Genomic DNA, 6,489 nt, shown 5'->3' with positions numbered 1-6,489 from the left:
TAGTGAGCTCTCCATCCGCACGTACATCGGAAAAAGCAATTGCTATCTCCTACCTGTCATCTTTAACTACTGCTTCACCACTGTCGTTTTGTTGTGTAACCACTGTTGAAATCTTACTGTAAGTAAACGTTAAGTTCAATTTTACTATCTTCCAACTGAGTCAGTGTCCCTTTCATCCCCGGCCTGTCCATAAGGCGGGTTGGTCATCCAACCGCCCCCTGGTTCAACTGGTAAACCGCCTGGTGAGTGCTGCGGTTACTAACCACAGGGTACTCAAGGAGCTGGCTAGCATCATAGCCCAGTCCCTGGCACGGATCTTCAGGAGCTCCTGGCGCTCTGGTGAAGTGCCCGAAGATTGGAAGAAGGCCAATGTGGTGCCTATCTTCAAGAAAAGGAGGAAAGTGGATCCGGCAAACTACAGGACCATCAGCCTGACCTCTATCCTGGGAAAGGTCTTGGAAAAGATTATCAAAGAGGCCATTCTTAACGGACTAGCTGACGGCAATATCCTGAGGGATAGCCAGCATGGGTTTGTTGCGGGTAGGTCTTGCTTGACCAATCTCATTTCCTTTTACAACCAGGTGACCTATCACCTGGAAAAGGGAGAAGAGATTGATATATATCTTGACTTCAAAAAAGCCTTCGATCTGGTATCCCATGATCACCTCTTGGCAAAACTGGGCAACTGTGGCCTTGCGTCCACCACGATCTGCTGGCTGGGAAAATGACTCCATGGTCGGACCCAGAGGGTGGTAATTGATGGAAGTCAATTGTCATGGTGCCCTGTGACCAGTGGGGTCCCCCAAGGCTCTGCCCGTGCTGCAGTCGCTCGCAGCCAACAAAAGCCAACTAACTTATTAAATTGGCCTTCAATGCAATGCTGCGGCTAGTAAAGCGACCCAAACACTGGCTTGCATCCATAGACACTTCTCAAGCAAATCCCGGGACGTCATTCTCCCCTTGTACTCGGCCTTGGTGAGGCCGCAGCTGGAGTACTGCATCCAGTTTTGGGCCCCACAATTCAAAAAGGATGTGGAGAAGCTTGAGAGAGTCCAGAGAAGAGCCACACACACGATCAGAGGTCAGGAAAACAGACCTTATGATGACAGGTTGAGAGCTATGGGGCTCTTTAGCCTGGAAAAGTGCAGGCTCAGCGGTGATCTGATGGCCATCTATAAGTTTATCGGGTGTGACCACCAGTATCTGGGGGAACGTTTGTTCACCAAAGCGCCCCAAGGGATGACAAGGTTGAACGGTTATAAACTACTGCAAGACCGTTTCAGGCTGGACATAAGGAAGAATTTCTTTAGTGTCCAAGCCCCCAAGGTCTGGAATAGCCTGCCATCGGAGGTGGTTCAAGAACCTACATTGAACACCTTCAAGAGAAATTTGGATGCTTATCTTGCTGGGATCCTATGACCCCAGCTGACTTCCTGCCCTTCGGGCAGGGGGCTGGACTCGATGATCATCCACGGTCCCTTCCAGCCCTAATGTCTATGAAACCTATGAACTCACAGGTGCAGGATCTGTGCGGGGGAAATATTTTAGAGGATAGCTTTGGGGATATGTTTTCTCTTCTTTCACCTATATGCCTTGCAACTTTTGAAAGAGCCACCCTTGGAGTCAGGGAGAATCTGTAGTTCTGCTGCCAAACACAGTAAATCCACATCCCTTTTATCCAGCATAATTTTCCCTACTTCTTGGTAGCTCATTTATAGTTTATCCATTTTACTAAGGATTGATTACAAATGCCCTAGTGCAGGGGTGGACAATTATTTAGGGCGGAGGGCTGCTTACCCAGTTTTGGCAGGCTGTCGAGGGCCACATGGGTAGCCCCACCCCTTAACAGGTGCCCCACCCCTGCGGCCAGCTGCAGCTCAGGACACCAGGCATTGTAGGGGAGGGGCTGCTTCCCCTCCCCACGCTCCTTCCCTGCCCGGGGTCCCCCTGCCCCCACTTACCTGAGCTTCCCGTGCCAGGGCAGCCACCTGCTCCCAGCCCAGAAACCCCAGCTGGGGCTTCCGGCTGGGGGGCAGGGCCGGGCGGGCCCCCACAGTTTTTGGAGCCCGCTGGGCTTCCCCTGGGTCCTACTGCCTTTGGTTCCTGTCATTTTTGACAGGAACTGAAGGCAGATAAATATTAACTTTCTACATTTTTTTAGGGGCCCTGTGGGACAGATAGAATGGCCTCATGGGCCGAATCTGGCCCACGGACCGTATTTTTCCCACCCCTGCCCTAGTGTCTTTTGAATAATACAGTTTAAGGCAATGGTTCTCAACCTGCAGCCTTGGGCCACATGCAGCCCAATCAGCACACTGCTGCAGCCCATGTGACATCCTGTAAAAAAAAAAGATTGCTGCTGGTGGTTTTAGAGTCAGGGATCTGGGTTTTCTGTTCAATGGAAAAAACACAGATTTTCCCCTTTAAAGGAGAAAAATGCAGGAAATGCTGGGTTTTCCTTTGCAGGCTGGCAGAATTCCAGCCTGAAAGGGGCTGCTTGGGACTGGAGGGAGTGGGAGGAGGGCAATTGGAGGCAGGGAGTGCCACATGCACGTGTGCACACACATGCATGTGGGAGCCAGGCAGCGTGGAGAGCAGCTCCCGTGGTCTCTTTAGATAAGTCTATGTGGGGAGAAGGGTTGGGGGCTGACTGAGGCCCCCACAGTGAAGGAGGAAGGAAAGGAGTAGAGTAGGGCAGGGCAGGGCAGGGCAGGGCTGGGGATGCTGCCAGGCTGGGGGGTGGTACATGGAGCCCAGGGCCAGGATGGAAATCTACAGCTGTGGGGCCCAGCCAGGGAGCGGGATGGAGCCACAGGAGGCTTGTCCAAGGAGCATCAGGGAGGCATGCACACTCCTGGGGAGGGAGGAATGGTGGGGGATACACGCCCCCCAGATTTGCATATGGGGTGGAAGCAGATGCGGGCTGCCTGCTGCAGGCTCAGGGCTCCCCACCCTGCTGCTCCCCTCCCTGGGCAAGAGTTTTATCTAAGCAGACTTTTAAATATTTCAGTGAGATATTAAGAGTCTTCAATGAATAACTTTGTAGATAATGATATTCTGGTTGTGCCCCCCACTGCTGCCATGGCGATGCAGCCGGCGTGGGGCTCCTGGCAGCAGTATTGAGTCTCCCTGCCTGCTCTGCCATGGAGGCCGTACATTGTACATTATAGGGTTTTTTTTTCCCCAGTAGACTTTCTCTGATATAAAGCTGTTTTCAGTGAGCTCTGACTCAGGCCAAGGATATGTATTTCTTAAGAATTCTCCTGCCTCCATTTTCTGTCTGAAGTCTTGCACTTTACAACCGGTTGCCGTGGAAATGATCACACTGCTATACCAATTATTTTTTACTCCAAATGAGAAACAAGCAGTGAAAACCTAAGACAAAAAGAACCTTTTTACCCTAGCAATAAAGAAAACATGTACACACACTGAAAATACTGCAGGTATATTGATTCTAAATAGTTACGTTGGCAAGACAAGGAGAGGTTGGAAGCCTGTTCATATATTTTATGAATTGGTCCAGTTCAATTCTGATCTTTTCATTAAAATCAATTGAGTTACTCTGTATTTTTATCACTGAAACAGAGAGGAGAATGTAGCCTTTTGTGCCCTATCCTTACTTCATGTACGAAGTGGTAGACTAATGAAAGCAATGACAAATTGAATATGTGGGTGGTAATGACATGGCAGAAGCAAGCTTGTAATCTATTCCTTTTTATAAAATGTACAATAACACAGTAGAAACAAAATTAAAGCAACATTAAAATCTTAAATATTAATGAGTGGGACAGTAACTGGCTGAACACTAGTATTAAAACTTACTCTAAGAAAAACAGTGGGGAGTGGTTTACTACATGTTAGTTATTCCAAGTCAGAAAACGTACAAATTTTAAACCTATTTATAAAAAACAGGAGGAATAGAATTAACGTTTCATGCTGGTGTAGAGCATTTGGGAGGTAAATCCTTATATTAATTATACCCAAAAAATCCTGTTCATATTTCCAGTTTTTTAGGTTAATTTTTACCTCCCCATTGTTACAGTCAATCCTTTAGGATTAGTTACCCTAATGTCACATTTCACCGTACATTTTGTCCATGCTTGCTAGTGTAATCATTTCTATCTGAGATCTTTCATTATTCACTGTTTAAAATATTTCCCTACCACTCTTTCTTTGAAGTGTAGGGCCCAAAACTGAACACAGTTTCATAGTTTGTAGGGTTGGAAGGGACCTTGACAGATCATCAAGTTCGACCCCCTGCCATGGCAGGAAAGAGCACTGGGGTCAAACGACCCCCCATTTCTTTATCTTTGCCTATACATTGTTTTGAATACATACCACACCCCTCTCCACTTCTCTATTTTTCTTATTCCTGAATAAAATAAGTCATTCGTAGTAACTAGTCATGTTCCCTGTTTCCTGTGGTTTCTGTCAGCCCTATCAGACCATACTGTTCTACAGTTGCTAGTATCTCTGGCTCCCCTTGCCTTTTGTTGTACATCTCGCATTGGTACAGAATTAATTACCCAACCTGTCCTTCTTATGCTCTTCCTTGAATGTATTTTAAGTCTTCAACACTGCCTATTTTCTCAGTATATACTGGTTTTCAGAAAGGCAAGTGTTTTATTGTTGGTATGATCTGGATTGTAGCCAATGGTAGAAATCCACACTTTGCAGACAAGGCATGTAGGAGTGTGGCTCCTGGATCCAGATTAATGAGCTTCAGTTCCTAGAATGCTGGATTTTTTTTTTATTTACTGAAGGGTATATATACATAGCAGAAAGACTGTTTAATCAAACAGATTTTACAGAGCTGTTAACAATAACAGTAGGGGGGCCCTGCTATACATATAAATTGCCTTGTAAAGAAAAGTAAAGAAGTAATATATGCTGTATGCATGTATTAAAACTATTACCTTTTCTGCTAGAGCAAAGAATTAATGAGTAATGCCGTACTTGTCTCACTTCATACACCAAACCCCAATTCAATATTCAGAAAAGCACTGAGTGCCTCCCTTGGGGCAGGCAGAATTTCCAACAACTCTGTAAAGGAGATAATGCCACCCTGATGGATTTAGACAGTTTAAATTTGTCTTAAAAAATTAAAAATAGCAAAAAAATGGTGACCTGGTTTCCATCTCCTTTCAGATCTGATATAAAAACTCTTCTTTGGCTTGTCAGTGCCTTCTCATTTGTCCTTTGATGTTTAATTTAATTTTATTACTGTATTGAGCTCTGCAGTGCTTTGGATGTGTAGGTTTCCCTGTCCTTTTATACAGAAATTTTCCAAAGCAGCACCTGCTACACAACAGAATCTCAGTATGTTAATATATTAGGTACAAAAGAAACCTTATGTAATTATAAGATTAAAGTATCCATAATTGCATTAGAAAAGAGAAGCCAATGTACATTTAAATAAAATTACCCATTTCTCCTTCACATTTAATTCTTACTTGTTGTGAGCAAGAAATTCCAACTGAAAACTGGCAATTTCTTCCTTTACATGTGCTATCCTTGCCTAGAGAAAAATGGAGGGATTCCCTTTCCAAAGTAACTTGAATACAGTATGTATCCAATAGGGCTGTGCGAAACGGCACCATTCCATTTTGACGGAACAGCGTTTCATTTCTAATTTAATTTTGATTTGAAACCTCTGTTCCGTTTTGTTTTGTTGAAACAGTTTCACTGTTTTGACACTGTTTCAACGTTTTGTCCATAGGCTATAATGGGGAACCATGAAACTGCCTATAACTTTGTCATTTCTGGCCTGATTTGGATGAAACTTGCGGGAATGGTAGCCCCTTCTGAGGGCGTGAAACTTGCCAAGTTTCAAGGAGACAGGTCCAGGGGTTTCAGGGAAACTGCACCTCAAACTCTTGAAAGCAAAACTCATGTCACGTGTACGTGTTAAGCCACAGTGGGGTCAAAACTGCAGGCATGCTAGCCCCTGCTGAGGCCACAAAGTCTGCTGAGTTTAAAGGACTATACATTGTCCACATCTCAGCACAGTACCATAAGTAGGGGTGTGTGAAACAGCACCGTTTCGTTTCAACTTCCGTTTTGACAGGACAGTGTTGTGTTTTGAGTTTTATTTAATTTTGAAACCACTGTTCCATTTCATTTTGTGGAAACTGTTTCACTGTTTTGACAGTTTCGACATTTTGCCCATAGGCTATAATGGGGAACCATGAAACTGCCTATAACTTTGTCAGTTCTTCCCTAATTCAGATAGAACTTGCAGGGATGGTAGCTCCTTCTGAGGCCATACAGCCTGCCAAGTTTCAAGGACATAGATGCAGGGGTTTCTGGGAAACTGCACCTCAACTTCTTGAAAGCAAAATTTGTGTCACATGTGCGAAGCCACAGCAGGGTGAAAACTGCAGGCATACTAGCTCCTGCTGAGCCCATGAAACCTGCCAGCTGTCAAGGAGATAGGTGCAGGGGTTTCTGAGAAACTGCACCTCAGGCTGCTGACAAGCAAAACTCATG

Source organism: Alligator sinensis, unplaced genomic scaffold (assembly GCF_000455745.1).
Source record: "Alligator sinensis unplaced genomic scaffold, ASM45574v1 scaffold844_1, whole genome shotgun sequence".
Classification (NCBI taxonomy): domain Eukaryota; kingdom Metazoa; phylum Chordata; order Crocodylia; family Alligatoridae; genus Alligator; species Alligator sinensis.
The sequence above is the reverse complement of the archived record's forward strand: the minus strand, read 5'-3'. Positions refer to the sequence as shown.